The 17703-nt window shown below is 43.8% G+C and overlaps 1 protein-coding gene across 1 annotated transcript in view; it reads right to left on the bottom strand.

The window, feature by feature from the left end:
• ERN1 (endoplasmic reticulum to nucleus signaling 1) overlaps positions 1-11718 on the bottom strand; it is a 64011-nt gene extending 52293 nt beyond the window's left edge. Inside the window, exon 1 of the mRNA XM_006886281.1 lies at positions 11605-11718. The gene's annotated coding sequence lies outside the window, so the exon portion shown is untranslated. The remainder of the gene's footprint in view (positions 1-11604) is intronic.
• Between the last annotated feature and the right edge of the window lie 5985 nt (positions 11719-17703).

Genomic DNA, 17703 nt, shown 5'->3' with positions numbered 1-17703 from the left:
TTTTTCAACAATAAAGACTAATTAAAATAATAAATTCACTACAAAACAAAATATGTAAAGTGGAAAGAAAGTAAAATATAAGAGAAGCCATGTTTATGATACTCTCAAAAGCAGAAATGAACCTCATTCATAAACTTACTTTTCTCTTTTTTAAATTTTATTTTAATTGAAATTTTAACCAAAGTTTATAGAAAACTTGGATTTCCATTCATTCGTTGTTGCACATTTTCCTCCCTACTCACCCCCCCAGTTCACTTTTCTAAAACTTATTTTTCAGTGCTCCAAAACAATGGTGAGGAAATGAACACTGTTCTAGACAGTGAAGTGCAAAGGTAGATGATGAACATCCTCAGCCTAGAAAACACCTCAAGAGAAACAAAAGAAAAGGATTACCAAATGTCATCCCTCTTCTCAACTTCTCTTGTGCTTCTATCTCACCTCTGAAGACAAGCCCTGCCTCTTCCAGAGCAAAGAACACAGTGCCAGGAGCCGAGAACAAGGGCAGAGAGAACTCAAGCGCAAGAACTGGAACCGGAGCCAGTGGTGGCCTTGACTCAGGAGACAAGCAATCCAGAGTCGAGGAGCAGGGCCTCCCAAAGAGGCTCAAAGAGAAGGCTCACTGGGAAGGAAGACATAAATGAAAACTCACAGTATAAGCAGGGAATGTCATAACAGAGATTTCACCAGGGAGCTCTAGACCCAGCGCGGTGGGCCCTCGCTGCCTTAGGAAGCTGAGCAGGTGACCTGTGAGGAGTCTTAAAGGAACCAAAGCTTAGCCAGTACAGCAGGTCTCTGAGGCCTGGAAAGGAACTGTATGGAGGTGGGAAGGAGGAAAAGGACTTGAGGCTGGAGAGGTGGGTGAGAGCCAGACTGAGGCCAGTCTCGCACACCACACTTAGCTCTGACCCTGTGTGCTGCTTACACGAGCCAAAGTCAAGGGCAGCTGTATAAAATTTCTAATCCACAGTAGAGGTAACAAGGGTGTGCAGGCAGGCAAGCCCTCCCTGGGAGCAGCACTGCTGTAGACAACACTGAAGCAACACGAGAGTGTTTACCAAGGCTGCAGGGGCCTGACTAGTCTTTGCAGGCGAATTCTCTGATGACAGTGTGTCATGGGTGAGCTGGAGGACGAGACAAGTAGTCAGGTGGGGAGGATGGTGGTCAGGCAGGAGGGTGGTCAGGTGGAGGATGGTAGTCAGGCGGAGGATAGAGGTCAGGCGGGGCGGTGGTCAGGTGGGGAGGATGGTGGTCTGGTGCGGAGGATGGTGGACAGGTGCGGGTCATTAGATGGGACGGCAATCAGGCAACATGGTGGAAAGGAGGCTGTCGCAATTGTCTAGGAAACAGATGTGAAGCCAGAATCACTGCTGAGGCTGCCCATATACAACCAAACACCTCATGGGATTTGGTTCCTTGGTTTAGGATCATCGTTTCATGGTAGTAACAGATTTTCATGTTTTTGTTCTAGCTCAGTTGATGGTGTAGTGCTGAAGGTCTGAAAAGTTTGTAAACAACCATTCAAGTCATGACAATGGTCTGTGTGTCTGGAGTAACTGGGGAAAGAGGAGACGCACTGTTCATAGCTCACTGCTTCCAGGAACAACTGTCTCCTTTGCCAAGAGATCAGAAGAACTGAATAGTGCCCAGTAGCCAGTGCTAAACATTTTCATTTAAGATGCCATAAAAGAATTCTGACAAAACAGGGAAATTGAAACAGAATTTGAGTATAAAGATCCAAGAGGGGTGGGAGAGTCTGGAAGCAAAGGGTTGTGGATGTACAGGGTGAAGAGGGGATTAATCATTGGGCTGTACAATTTGATGGAGGGAGTGATGGAAATTGAAAGAATTTGTTTGCATTTGTATTAGAATTCTGTAAATAAACTAGGGAGGGGGAAGAATGGTAAAAAAAAAAAAAACAACGCCACACCAGAATTTGAAATTCTCATGGACTTCCAACTTTCTTAAGCTATAGAGGCTAGATGAACCCCTAAGATAACCCTTAACCTTAAAATAACAATATCCCCTGAAGTCTTCTAAGAAATAAAAAACTGTTTACCTTAACACCAAATATCTGCCTTGCACATTCTTTCTCTTCCTACCTATCTATATGGATCAAACTGCCAACAGCAACTCAAGAGATTGGAACGAAACTTTAGGGGGCAGTGAGTTTATTTTACAAGAGGAGCAAGAACTCAGAGCAGGAGGAGGAGAATGGGTACAACTTGAAGAACGTAAGCAGTGCCACTAAAAGGTACGCATAGACACTGCTCAGATGGTGGATGCTCTGCTGTGGATACTCTTAACAAAAACCTGCCCGGGACAGTAGCAATGGTGCAGGGAGGAGTTGGATTTGAGAGATTCCTTTTAAGTCTACCAGGCAGGACTTAATGACCAACTGGCCATAAACAGGAAAGGGGAGGAAAACATCATATTCCACTCTGGAGGAACAAGAAGGACTCTTGTTGGCACAGAGAAGAAAGTACAGCAGGTAGCTGCCATTCAGAAAGGGAAACTAATTTTGGTTTAAGGAGCTCTAAGGGCACAATGGTTAAGTGCTTACCTATTAAATGAAAAGTGGTTCAAACCCACCCATTGCTCCAAGAGAGGAAAAAAATCTGGTGAAGTACTCATGCAAAGATTACAGCCTTGGAAACCCTACAAGGCAGTTCAATTCGGTTCTATAGGGTTTTTATGCATCAAAAAGGGCTCAGTAGCAAGAATTTTGTTAGGAAACACCCCTCATCATAAATCTCTGATACTGACCATTCAAAGGACATCTCAAGAGTCTGAGTCTATTTAGGAAAGAAGCTAGTAGCTATATTACATATTAGTGTTAGAGTGGCATCTGAAAGTTTGACAAATAAGTATGACAGAAGAAGAATCAATGCTTTTGAGCTGTGCTGTTGGAGAAGAGTACTGAATATCCCATAGATGGACAAACAACCTCCAGAAAGTGCAACCATTTTGCTCCTTAGAAGCAAGAATGGTGGGTGGAAGTTTGTCTCATATAGTCTGGGCACGCTGCTAGGAAGGGCCATTCTTTGGAAAAAGACATCAAGCTTGGAAAGGTAGAGAATCATCAAGAGAGGGAAACTCTCGACAAGACAGACTGACACAATGACTGTGACTGTAATGACTTAAACACATCAGAGATGATGCAGATGGCTTAGACTAGAGAAAGGTTCAGATCTGTTGTTCACAGGGTCACTATGAGTCATAGTCGACAGCATCTAACAACTACAACCACAAAAAAGAGACAGCAGGGAATGGGTACAGGGTTGCTAAGGAAAAGCTGTCATTTGATGAAAACTTGAGTGATCCGAGTATAACATTAATTAGTATTTCAAGGTTGAGTGCAGAAACTACAAACCATTATTCTTGTTAAAAATCCTTTAAACTCCATTAAGCCAAAGGAAGCTCTGTAAAGGTAATTTCAAAGAAACCACGATCTCAACATTCTCATTTGAACTAAAAGTGCAGAAATAAAACATAACCGACCATGTTGACAAGTGAAATCATAGAGAGACAGACAGTGACGCTGCTACAATTACAAAATTACAGCTCAGAAAGATCACACCTAAAGTGTCAAAACTCAAATTAGTTTCTGAAAAGAAATAAAACCTGCCTTCTCTACTCAGTTTGCAGTGTGCAGCCATGCTGTAGGAAACCTCTGCTTCTGGGAACACCACCACATGTTTTGTTGAGGAACAAAAGCACCTGCCAAAACTATTCGGGGGCTGAGGAGGGTGGGGGAAGAAGAGGAGGGGAAAAAACCAACAATACATCGGCTCCTGAAAAAAAGTCAACTGTTAAGAAACCGTGAAGTGGACTAACAGGTATATGTGCCGAAGAGCCTGTTTGATCGGGACAAAAGAGCCAAAGCTCTCCTTGTTAGGAGTTCACATGCTTGGCTGCCAACTGAAATGCTGGGGGCCTGGGTTCGCTCAGAGGTGTGTAGGAAGAAAGGCCGGCTGGTCTCCCTGTGACGAATCAGCCACAGAAGCCTCTACTGAGCACAGTTCCACTTTGACACACATGAGGTTCCAGGAATCGGAGTCAAGCCGATGGCATCTAGGTTTTGGTTCATGAGTAAACCAAAACCGGCAGCAATGAGTGGGTTCCTTCCATTCCGCTCTGGTGCCCGTGGGCCCCCGGGCCCCCACCAGCATCCTCCTTGTCTAGACGGCTGCAGTGGATTCCTGACTGGTCTCTCGGCTTCCTCCGTTCTCCATCAGTTTATTCTTGGCCCAGCACTTGCAAGTAAGACCATTTCCCTCCTCTGCTTGGCTTCCCCTGATGGCTTCAATAGAGCCAGTGTCCTCCCTAATAGCAAACGCTGCCCCAGTGTTCTCCTGGTGCGGGCACAGATCGCTGAGGAGTGTTCAAGAAGCCACGGAATACTCAGTGCTCTTTTCCAACACCACAACTCAGACATATCAATTCTCTCATCATTGTCCAGTTCTCAGATGCATAGCAAGTGATTGAAAAGACCATAGTCTGAATCAGGTGCACTTTAGGCTTCAAACTTGCATCATTGCTCATCAGTAATGTGAAGAGGGCCCTGACTGCAGACTTTCCCAGAGCAATATGTCTCCTGATCACCTAACTGCTGGCACCAAGGGGGTTAACTGAGGATCGAAGTTAGACAAAACCATTGATCATTTCAATCTTTTCTCCATCTAGCATGATGTTGCTTATTGATCCAGTGGTGAGGATTTCTGTCTTCTTGATGTTGAGATGCAATCCATATTGAAAGCTGTAGTCTTTGATCTTCTGTAGCAAGTGTTTTAAATCCTCCTCATCTTCAGTAAGCAAAGTTGTATTGTCTGCATAATACAGGTTGTTGACTAGTCTTCCAATCCTGATCCCACATTCTTCATGCAATCCATTTCCTTTTTTTTTACACGACTCCCAGTTTTCCTGTATTCCACATTTCCTGTATATTCCACATTCCAATTATTAAAGGAGACCTGCAGCTATCTCCCCTCATTTTGAGTGACTTCTAATCTGGGACCTACCTCTTAGTACTGTATTTCTCTATTGCTCATAGGGTTTTCAGAGGCTTGTTCTTTTAGAATATCATATTGGATGACCAATCCTGCTCGCTAGTCTGTCTTAATCTGGGAGGTCTGCTGAAATCTGTCCACTCTGGGTGACTGTCCTGCATTGGATATATCAATAGAATAGCTTCCAGCATTACAACTACCCATACATTAGCCTAGTACAGCAAACTGACAGATAAGTGCTATACTAATAATAAGAGCAAACAATAAATAAATAAATAAGTAAATATGTATACATGATAGCTATAAAGCAACTGTCATGTTGTTGTGTGCCACTGAGTTGGAAATGACCTATTGCTGACCCTCCAGCAGGTTTCACGTTGCTGCACACTTTTAAATTGACGACTGTGCTTAGAAACATGTACAGGATGGCTATAGCTGTCATTTGCAGCAACATGATAATTACATTCTTTTCCCCCAGAGCAGCTGGTGGATTTGAACCACACGCCTTTGAGATTGCAGTGCAGCTTCTTACCATTAGACCACCAGCCCTTCCTATTAAGCAATTAGCAACATGCAAATCATTCCCCCAATACAATGAACTAACAGGTTAAGTGTTGTATCTCTAACTGAAAACTGGCAAGACAAGCAGCACATGCATAACACGGTGCAGGACAGCCTTCGCTGGCCCTAACTGAGGCCCAGGCACAGGCTGGAGTCCCAGATGGGGGTATCTTACGGCACAGATGGTGGCTCAGCTGGATCGTTAGTGCTGATGCTTGGCACAAGATGCCCTCTCGCTGCAGGATGTCAGAATGGTCTGCTTCAAGGTCCAAAGTGAGAAGGGTGCGGATCGACTGTCTAGCTCCTTTCAGAATGTCTAATATGTCTGCTTGTGGTGGAATGTCTGAGCTTTACAGACAAGTACATATTTTGGGGGGCAGAATTTCACACAGTGAAATGCTCCTACTGTACAAGTCCAGTAAGACTGTACTTTTTTGTGTGAAATGTCACTAAGACTAATTCACTATCTTGGACCATAGGTGCCCATGGTAATGCTGCCATGGTCACCATACTCTGCATTGGTTCTATGTCAGTGGGCCCTGTATCCAGTGACTCCACTCACAGGCAGTGTCACCGTGCATCTGATCATTCACATATCAAACCACCAGTATGGAATTAAAACTGGCTTTCCTTGTATTCCATTTTAGATTAACACGTGGATAATTTTGTTGTTGTTGTTGTTTGTATTAAGTATGTTACTAGTCTATAAATTTCATTACAGGGTAATACTGGAAACTTTTTTACACTAACAGCTCATGTAAGAGGGGTCTTGGACTTTCCTGTCCTACAGAACTGGCCCCATTATAGCTCTGTGCTCATCTCCTTTGGCTCGCTCTTCTCTCCCACTTACTCGACACCAAACTCTCAGAAGTCGCATGCTCTTCCTTGGAACACTCCCAGCTCTGGGTTTTGCCTTTGTTATGTCTTCTATCTGGCCCCTGGGTGGTGTAAATATGCTCAGCTAGCAGTCAAAGGGTTAGAGGTTTGACTCTACTAATAGGCATCTTGGAAGAAAGGCCTGGGGATCAATTTGGAGAAAACAAAACAAAAAAACACCCCAACCATTAAAAACTCTATGGTGCACAGTTGTACTTTGGCATGTATGAGGTCACCATAAATCGGTACCATTATAACAGCAACTGGTTTACTGGCTTGCTTGTTTTGAAACTGCTTACTACCAGAACATTAACAGTCCCATATGAGATCAAGGCCAGAACTGAAAACACCTCCATGGCTCAACTTTGAGCTAAATGACAGACAGGCCTACAAGGTGAACAGTAATACCAGAGGGGTATATACCCTCATGAGATTGAAAGGGAAGCAACTTTCAGGGCTAAAGCTCAGAAAACAGGAAGGGAAAGAAAAATGAATGAATGGAAACTGAAAACACAGGGAGGGGGTGGTCAGAATCCTATCACGTCGTGCGGATTGCCATCAATGCCACAAACAAAATGTACAAGAACTGTTGTACGGAAAACCAACTTGCTCTGTAAACCTGCATGCAAATAACAACAAAAAGCTAAATAAAACGTGATCATGCTATTTAATAAAGTGAATTTAAAGAGAGAGAAAGAAGATAATGTGGGGGATACATAAGGAAGAAGGTGACATGAAGCAGTCAGATTATAGGATATGTCCACAGCGAGGAACGGCAGGGACTGGCAGCAGCCTCAGAAGACTGGAGGGGTGAGGCCTGGGACAGAAGGGGGTCTCCTGCAAGCCTCCAGAAGGGGCCACGCCCAACAGTATGGTGATTTGGAGTTCTGGCTTTCAGAATTGGGAGAGAATTAGTCCTGCTGTATTAAGACACGAGGTTCATGGTCATTTGTTATGGTAGCTCTAGGGAACCAATACCACTCAAACCATCCAACCTACAAACATTCACTTCTCTGCTTACAACATCACTGCTCAGCATGAATTAAATCAGCTCACAAACACACCACAGTAACATAACAAATATGGCAGCCTCAACACAATGGAGAACTGATACAAAACATCAAGACCATTCTGTGCATTGCCACTGTGATGGAGTCCTGGTATGGGATCACAATACTTCCATTATCTGATTCTAGACACAGCACAGGGATGTCACTGGGATCAGAGGATAACGTGAACAGTCAGTAGCTGCTTGAACAGATAAGACCCAAGCATGTTCATCCACTGAGTCTCACAGCAGCCTGAATGAGGTCCTTGTGAATCTGTGCCCAGGACTCCACCAAAAGACCATTCCTCCCAGTGTCCAAGACTGCTCCAAGGTTGTCGCCATCCTACCCACTACTGGCGACTGCCTACGATGCCCCAAAACCTCGCTTCCGTCTCCAATACCGCCTTTGGGCATCCTGTGGTCATATGATATGAGCTCAGAAAAACTGGTTTTATGGCACCTTTACGTCTGTGTTCAAAGGAGGCTTTCTTGTGGGTCTTTCATACCTAAAACTGCAGCTCCCTCCCAAGCTAGTGCGCACCACTGCACTTTCCTGGTTTGTTCACTCTATAGCTCGTCTCACCATTCATTTCTTTCTTTGTCTGGTTACCTTCTCTGGAAGGAAATCTCTGTATGTGCAAGGGTTTTGTCTATTTTGTTCCTTTGCTGTATCCTTGGGACCTATAACAGCATCTGGAAACCTTTATAATCTACTTCTATTAATAGCTTAAAAAGAAATTTTAAAATATATTACAGTGGCATCAATCTTGACTCAAAGTGACTACAAATTTAGAAATAGCAATTTTGAAATCTTTAAGTATTGCTGTCAGATTATGAAATTGAAAAATCAGGTTCTCTGTTACTATCTACACTATATCGTTTCTAGGCTTGCGTAGAAACATAAATTGAGGCTACTGGTATCCATGGCCAATTTAACTAATATACTCAACTCACAGCTCTCAAGTCAGAACTGAGTCACAGCTGATCCTCCACTGTGTTTCTGAGGCTGTAAATCGCACAGAGAAAGACTTCTCATCCTTCTCCTGAGCCACCCTGGTGCATCTGAACTGTGAGAGATGAGTAGCCACTGCGTTAGTAGCTCAAAAGGACTACACCACCCGAGTTCCATAACGTTACTAAGAGTTTATTCTTAGATAAACAATATGTATTAGAACATACTGATTGTTACTTGAAGTCATTAGACTTTAATCTGATTTCTCTAATTCTTCCTTTAAGTGTCTTTTAAGTCCTCCTCCCTGCCCCACCCCCTTAATCAGTTGCTGGCTCTACCAATTCTATTTCTGGCACATCTCACGTCCTTCCCACCCTCCTCACCTCCCCTCTGAAGGCTGGCCTTCCTGTCTCTAGCCATCCCACACATTTAATCTCCTGAAAGCAGAGCACCTGTTGGGCCACCTCCAAGTTCAATCATGCCGATAGCTCCCAACCTCTTGTTCAATCAAGAGAAAAAAATGCCTCAGTGCTCAGCATACCCTGCTGAAGCATCCTACACTCCTGGTAAATGGGACCAGTCAATGGACCAATCCCTGGACATCCCAGATGTTCTGGCCTCCTTGCTTACCCTGAGTTACCCTTTGGGATGCTCCCTTCTCAGCCTCACTCCCAAGCAAAACCCCATTCATTCACACAAGCCCACCTCCAGACAGATGTGTGCTCACAGCTCCTTACCTACTCCAGGCTGAAGTTCCGAGTCCCCATTTTTAGCTCCCTCAGACAGCAAGCTCCATGAGGGCAACAACTATCTTTTTCATCTTTGTGTCTCTAAACTATCCTACACAGACCACATCCTCTAACTTCTTATCAAAGTAGTACAAAAAAATGCAAATTCCTTAAATTCTAAGTTAGAAGCAAAAACACTGATTGGGCAAGCAACAAATGCTTGCGAGGTTGTGGAGAAACTGGAACCCTTATGCACTTTTGGGAGTGTAAAATGGTGCAACCACTGTGGAAGGCAGTATGGCACTTTCTCAAAAAGTTGCAAACAAACAAACAAAAAAAAAAAGTTGCAAACAGAGATACCATTTGACACAGCAATTCCACTATTGGGAATATATCCCAAAGAGACCATAACTGACATCCAAGCAGATATATGCACACTCATGTTTATCGCGGCTTTGTTCACAATAGCAAAGAGCTGGAAACAACCCAGGTGCCCATCAACAAACGAATGGATAGAGAAGCTGTGGTATATTCACACAATGGAATACTATGCTGCATTGAAAAACAAGGAACTCATGCAATATTATTCAAAATGGGTGAGCCTGGAGGACATTATGCTGAGTGAAATATCTCAGTCACAAAAGGACAAATACTGCATGGTGCCACTGCTGTAAAATGGGACTGATATCAGGGTGGGGGTAAGACTGAGAAAAACTGGATAATTTGGGTATACTACATTGAAACAGAGGAGGGAAAGAATAATTTAAAAGCGATGTATGATAGGGTATTATGGTTATCACAAGAGTCCACAATTATGGTTGCATAGTGGAGTGTACTTGGGGCGGTGGGAGGGGTGCAGGGGGATTGTATATCCAGGAAAGATTTTTTTTCCTTTTACTTATCAAAGAGAGGAGTGAACAGGGGCAGGGGGCAGGGGGAGAGCTGGGCAGGAAGAAAAGTGCAACAATGAATGAATGGAAATCCAAAATCTCTGTAAATGTTCATTAAAATTATTAAAATAAAATCTAAAAAAAGAAAACAAAACCACATTGATCGGTTCTTTGTCTGGCTAAGTGACAAACAAAGCAGGATACAGTCATGTCACAGGCAGCTGAGGTGACCTGTGGACATTAAGCCTTAAAGAAAATCAGCTTAAAGCAACATGTGCAGGAAAATAAAAGATCAGAACAGGGCGGTCTATCCCACCTGAGAACATAGCCCCTGCGGGATGAGCGCCCAAAATTCAACAGCATAATGTTTCTCTCAGTCCTTTTGCGGCTTATTGATGTTCATATTTGGACATGTTTTTCATCTCCAGACAAAATGGTAAATGCTGAAAAGGGAAGAACTCCTCTTTCGGGTAAAAACTGTAAAAAGGCATGAAGGAGAGAACCTTCTTGAGACCAGAAGCCGGCAGTCCACGTCTCCCCTTGGAGGGCAGATCCTTTCCACTGCTTCATTTGCGCTGGTCTGAACTGGGCCCACACAGGTGAAGCAGGAAGGCCTGGGGTCCCCAGCTTCCAACGTCAACAGACAACAACGAGACTTGTTGATGAAATGCTAAGATTATGCAGAGCCTTCAGACACATGCCAATATTTTCCCATCTAGAAGAGTGTTTGGGAACATTTTATTAAGGAGAGAAAAACATCTGCTGTGCTTCTGAAAAGAATGAGTCACAGACAAGTGATGGAAGAGCACAGGCTGGTCCCACGCTCACCCGGGACACCAAATGAGAGTTATTACCGGACAGAGTGACAGCGATGACTCTGAAAGTCGCAAATGCAGGCACCTGAATGGCTTTATCTGGGAAGATGACATTAGCAATCAAGGCCAATTTCCTAGCTGCAGGACTCGGCTCTGCTAACCACAGCCAGGAAGACATGATTTAAGACGGAAGCATGCAGGTGCAACAAAAAACAAGCTCAGCCTTCCAATTCTCTCCCTATAAAGACCCAATAAAATGAGTAACTTGGATAGCTATCAAACCTAGCAACCCACAATTACTTAAGCCTCTTTATGAAAACAAATGAGCAATTTGGGGTGTTGTTACTTGTAATTATGATTACAAGATTCTAATCATTAGAACTTAAGAAAAAAATGAAATGTAACCTATCTCCTTAAAGACCAGCCAGAGCTATTAATAGACAAAGCCTAGAGCCATTTAAACATGAAGACTTGACAGAATCAAAATCAGGGAAAAGAGCACACCACAGTAAGAAAATGGGCCCCTCCAGCACATTCGTTTAGCAGATAATCACAATTTGAGTCACAAACACATACTTCCAGCATAATCCCCTCGCCTCTCCTTGACCTCATTCTCCCTTTAGATTCTGTTAAAGAATACAGACCTGTTTTTCTCTTTTTCTGGAGCATGTTTACCCAGACGCAGCTGAGCAAATGCCCACGTCACCCAAGGCCCAAATCCAAATTACCTTCTTTTAAAGTCCATTTGATTGAGCCTGTCCTCTTGCTTACAGCGTGCAAGCTTCCATCTAGGGTTGACACAAACAGCAAAGTTTCAGGGAGCGTCACTGTGCTGGTACTTCCAGAAACCTGCAATGAGATAAACGTACAAGATTCTTCATGGTCCATCTGAATCTCCACCTCGGGAAGGTACAGCCACAATACCCTAGCCTGTGGTGTTGTCTTTCTAATACCCTCCTACTTACAGATGAAGACACTGTGGTTGAACCCTCACTCCCATGCAGAACACGGAGCAGACAGTGTCAGGACTAGAAGGTCTTTTTCTACCTCCGCAGGAATCCAACCTGCAGAAAAGCATGACCCTAACATGACAAAACAGGGGAATTTGGAAACAATCTACCGGTGGCCTCCACTGCAAAAGTGACATTCACTTCTCATCCACTGTTGGTGACGTTAGAAATTACAAATCAATGAGATCTTTCTGGAAAATGTTAGGTGTGATCACACTCTTTGATCCTGTAATTCCACTTCTTTCTATACATGAAGGAAACAATTCTAGGTATGGAAAAAGCTCTGTGTACAAAGATACTGATTACATCTCATTTTTAAAGAAAAACTTGAAACAAAGTTGCAATAATATCGAATGATGAAATGAATCATGATACAAGCACTCAAGGGAATCTAATCATTAAAGCAGCACTTGGGGAAACCCACAATGTAGAAGAATGCTTATACTATGCTCTTGAGTATGAATGGGTGGCCTGGTGATGCAGAGCCTGGAGAGTTGTGCTGCTTCCCGAAAGGCTACCCTTTGCTGGAGGTTTGAACCAACCAGCAGTCACACAGGAGAGAAAGGGGCAATCTCCTCAAATGTGACCTGCAGCTGTGGAAACCCAGTGAAGGTCAGTGTCAAAGCTGGTTCCAATTGGAGAGCAACAGAGTTTCAGTTTGAGTTACTGGGTATGAAATACAGACTCTAAGAATGTATGAATTCTGTAATTATAATTTTAAGACAAATCTGCCCATCTTTTTGTTCTCCTGGAAAAGCAAACTGACCATGAAATCTTTCATGAATTTTTCATATACTATAAAGAAAGTTGATGGACAAGCTAGTGAGACGAGCAGCTGGAATAGAAGGCGTTTCATTCAGGAAGCTCCCACATTCCAGGTGGAGTGCTTTCCATCCTAGGAAATGAGGCAACTTGACCACCTTTGATTTACAAAATCTACCAAAGGACAAAAGTCTAAAAAGCACAGTGTGTGTGCATCCAAGAATGGAGTATGTTGTTATTAAAGCCTACAGTGTAACTATAATGACTTGTCACTGTTGTGTGCCATTGAGTCGAATCCCATCCATAGCAACCCTACAAAGACAGAGAACTGCCCCGTAGGCTTTCCAAGGCTGTAATGTCCTTAGAGGAAGGGGCCCTGATGGTGCATTGGTTAAGTGCTCAGCTTCCAACTAAAAGGTTAGCATACAAACCCACCAGCTGCTCTGGAGGCAAAAAATAGTTGGCTTCCATAAAGGTTAGACCTCCAAAAAAAAAATCTAAGCCCAGTGCTCTACGGAGTTGTTTCCAACCCTCATTTCCAACCCGTGACCCTTCATCCAGTTTCCGAGGCTGTGTGGGGTAACTTGGCTCCGCCCTATAGAGTCGCTATGAGTCAGTTTGGAGTTTTAAGTATTTATGGGACTAGATTACCATGTCTTTCTCCTGCGGTGCTGCTTCTGGGTTCAATGCACCAATCGTTGTGGCTAGTAGGTAAGTGCTTACCCACTGTGTCACCAGGGCTCCTCATTCATGTCCCTACAGAGACCTTGTGAAGGTTGAGAGTAAAGAAGTTCAACATTTACTAAAGTCTATCAAGGCTGCTAACTCTGAAGTAGAAACAAAACCACCTGTCTTTTCTAAGCATCTTTGAAACAAACCACAGGAAGGCCAATTGTCTATGGTTGGCTGGTGAAGGAAAATAAAACACTAATCACATTACTAAGTCTTCTAAAGTCTTGCAAACACTAGGCTGAGACCAGAATTCAATTTAGCAGCTGAGAGCTCTGCATTTATCATGCCCTCCATGGTGATATCTACACTGACCTCCTCTTTTCAGGCTCTTGCCTGTCTCAAGGTAGAATACCTGGGCAGTCACTCTGAATTTAATATCACATAAATTCTTCAGCATTTTTTTTAAAGCATGAAGATGCCTGCCTTCAAATATTGTTGCTGTGCCTAATATGAACTGAACAAGCTCCTAGATACCTAGTGCTATGCCGAACATAGTGGAGAACTCTTTGTACTGAAGATCTGGAAACACAGCTCCACATAATGAACATGTGTGCTACCCCCCGCCTGGCCACTTCAGCCTAGATGCTCGCTCCTGGGGATCAGATACAGATCTCCACAGAGCTGCAGCCTGAAACTTCTGCAAACTTGGAGATAATGAACAGCAGGAAAGAAAATGCTGACTGTGCTATCGCCACGTCACACTGCCTATCTACAATCTGTAAAACAAGTGGGACATGCACTCGATGGTGGCTACAAAGAAGTAACCATGAAACACTGTCAGGCATGAGCATCGAGGCGGTAGGTAATCTGGTCTAGCCTAAAACTAGACACCCACACCTGTCCCTGCCCTGGTGGCTGTGCCCACTCTCCCTCTGCCACCTGAATCAACAGGAAAGGGAGAAGCACTACATGTGCCAATAAAATTCACGAACTTGGAAAGCTGAAAGGCGGTGGTGCAATGGTTAAGTGCTTGGCGGCCAACCAAACGGCTGGCAGTGGAAGCCTGCTCAGAGGCTCTGCTCCCGTAAAGGTTACAGCCACGGAGACCCTCCAGGGCAGTTCTATTCTGTCACATAATGCCGCTGTGAGTTGAAATTGACTCAATGTCATCTAACCACAACAACAGCAAAGTCAAATGTCCCTTAACCAAGAGATTTTCAAAAATAGTGCATTTTTTTAAAAAAAGTAATTCAGACATAATTCCTAGGTTAACACGTTGCCGCAATGACGGCAAATGTGTTTCTAAGCACGGTCATAATTTAAAAAGTGGGCGGCAACGTGTTAACTGCCTACCCAATAACTGTTGTTGATTGCCTTCGAGTTGAGCACAACTCATAGCGACCCTATGAACAAAAGGCCCGAAGCCCCTCTACACCTACTGACATTTATCAACGTTTCCAGAGGTATATAAGAGCCAGAAATATGAAAAACAGTGGATCCAGTGGGAAGAACTGGCACCAGGCACACAGGGTGTCTCATACTCGGAGTTTGCCAACATGATCTGTAACTGATGAGTCTCAAAACAAAGTAGTTATAAAGCCGGCGCTTGCCACCCCCAAATAGAAGGCTCATAGACATACAGAAGACCTGCCACTGTGAGGGAGCAAGTCATTAATTTCCCTCGTGGCATAAAAATCAAGCAAATCTAACCCACATGTAGAGCTCTAAAGGCTAACTTCAGATGGTAACACTGTAAGTGAAATTACTGAAAATAGTTTAAAGATTTTTCTATGAATTTTTTCCCCTCCACTGTAACAACCACAATCTTGGTAACAATATGAAATTTGACAAGAAGGGACCAGTCCTTGGAGAAGAACATCATGCTCGGTAGAGTGAAGGGACAGCTCAAGAAAGGAAGACCCTTGATGAGATGGACTGACTCACTGACTGGGGTAATGGGTGTAGGTGTGTCAGAGACAATAAGGTTGCCTCAATACAGAGCAGGGTCTGATGCTGGGGGGAAAAAGAAAAGACAGAGCAGGGTTCAGAGCTGTTGTACATAGGGTCATCAGGAGGCACAAGCGACTTGATGGCACACAACAACAACAACAACAAAATAGTGTTGGGTTTTCTCCCTCTTAGGGGTATCACACTGGCTTCTAGGATTTTGTTCAGAAGCTAATTTCCCCTTCTGTCTTCACTGGATTGCTGTTATACTGCATAATCCTAACTTAAGCTTTATTTAAAAGGAAAGAAAACCATTCCTCTTAGCTAAAAATGCAGTACCTGTAGAATGCCAGCAAGGATATTGGGATGTGTTTCCAACAGAATATCATTACACAATACAGCACAGCCCCAAGTTCCTGGGACTACCACCTTCCATCCACAACCAGTCTGCACTGTCAGGGCACAAGCCCACAGGAGGGGCTGGCCATGGAGATAAAGGCAAGATAAGCCAACTGAGGGGCTCATTTTTGCTGGTTCACAAATATACACTGCAGTATCACATGTAAAACTTGGAACAAGTATGCATATGAAAAAACTCAGGACAACTTCCAAGATACCAAGTTACTTCTCAACAAGGTAACTGGGGATAGAAGCAACTACATGTATGCCAGAGAGGCACTGTGGTTTTCAAGAACTAGCTTCTCAGAAGCAAGTAAGTAGCCAGGCCTTTCTTCTGAGGCATCCCTGAGTGGACTTGTGTCTCCAGTATTTGTTAATTGATCAAGGTGACTGCATGCACTACCTGGGAACTCTTCCATTACTTAGCTGCTGTCATTGCTGATCAACGTCACTGCATCAGTTCTGACCCCCAGCGACCCCCTATACAACCATATGGAATACTGACCAGTCCTGCAAGGATCTTCACAATCACTGTGAGGCTTAAACTGGACAGTGGTGTTAAATCTCATTGAGGTCTTTCTTTTTTGATATATGAAGCCTTGAGAATAATTAAAGCTACCTGTCACCTAATACAAACTAATATATTTTGAATTAATTAGAATGGGCTAAGGAATCACAGTTCATAATTAGTAATCTTAGCAAGAATGCCTTGAAGGCAGGAAGCACACGTGCTGCATGGAGATTTTACTCTGCTGAGGGAAGAATATATGACTGTGTGAGCATGTATGTGTATATGGGGTGAGCATGCTGGAACCAGACTGATGAGACAGCAGAGGTGAGGAGCCCTGGAAGAAGACTGGATTTGCCCACTTGATTTCCCACTTGATTACAGCTGGCTGACAGCCAAAAGCTGGATCAGCTGATTTTTAAGAGATACTGTTAAGCTATTTTGTGGTATGCTGAAAGAGGGCACCAGTTCTAGGAGACTTTTCAAAAATAAGCGGGCAAAAAAAAAAAATCAAGTCAGCCTTGTGAAGAAATGTAAATGCCAAAGCAGCAGGAAGAAGCACCTCAAAAGAGTATTCCAGACCAGTCCACTGGCAAGCACTGACCAGAATTAAAAGGATTTTCTGTTTGTGGCAATAATACCATCTACTTCAGACTAGAAGGAGGAAGTCCTGGTGGTGCAGTGGTTAAGTGCTCAGCTGCTACCTAGAAGGCTGGTAGTCTGAACCCACCAGCTGCTCCACGGGAGAAAGATGTGGCAGTCTCCTCCTGTGAAAACCCACGGCTGTGTGGAAACCCTACAGCACAACCTGTAACTCCTCTGTCCTATGGTGTCACTGTAAGTCAGAATCAACTCAAGGACAATGGGACTGGTTCAGAGCACAGGCTCTTAACAACACCCCCTGCTACTGAATTGATTCCAAGTCCTAGGGATGCTGGAGGCCAGAGTGGAACTGCCTCATAGGTTCCCCAGGCTGTAAACCTCCCCGCGAGCCAACTGCTTCATCTTTCTTCCACAAAGGAAACCAGAGGTTTGAATTTCTGATTAGCAAATGAATGCTTTAACCACAGAGCCACCAAGGGCTCCTCATAAACTCTAACGAGGCCTGGCTACTTGTGATTCTGTTTGTTTTACAAAATGATCCAGCAGACTGCTAGTCCTCTAAAGCCATTTGATCATGATGACAGATGGCTGCGCAATGAGGGCCCCAAACACCAATCCACCAGAACAGCGTGACACCGAAATCACTGGTAAATCATAGATTGGTTACATCACCATCGCCTGTTGATAAACAAAACCCACATGCATATCCAAAGGATGAGCTAAACACTATGCTCCCCGAAGGCCTACCTATGAAAGCACCTGTGCAAAGGCCAAGTAAGACGCTCTTTTTATTGTCTGACGTCATTTTGCCATATTGTCTGCCCACTGGCTCAGGATAAAGAACAGAGTTAAACCACTGCCCATTTTAGGAGACTTTCCTGGTTTTGTTGAGAGTTTCAAGCCAATATAAACCTGTTCCAAATTCA

Source organism: Elephantulus edwardii, unplaced genomic scaffold (genome assembly GCF_000299155.1).
Source record: "Elephantulus edwardii isolate Elephantulus edwardi_28Jun2011 unplaced genomic scaffold, EleEdw1.0 scaffold00048, whole genome shotgun sequence".
Classification (NCBI taxonomy): domain Eukaryota; kingdom Metazoa; phylum Chordata; class Mammalia; order Macroscelidea; family Macroscelididae; genus Elephantulus; species Elephantulus edwardii.
Note: the sequence above shows the minus strand (reverse complement) of the source record. Positions and strands in the feature narration are given on the sequence as shown.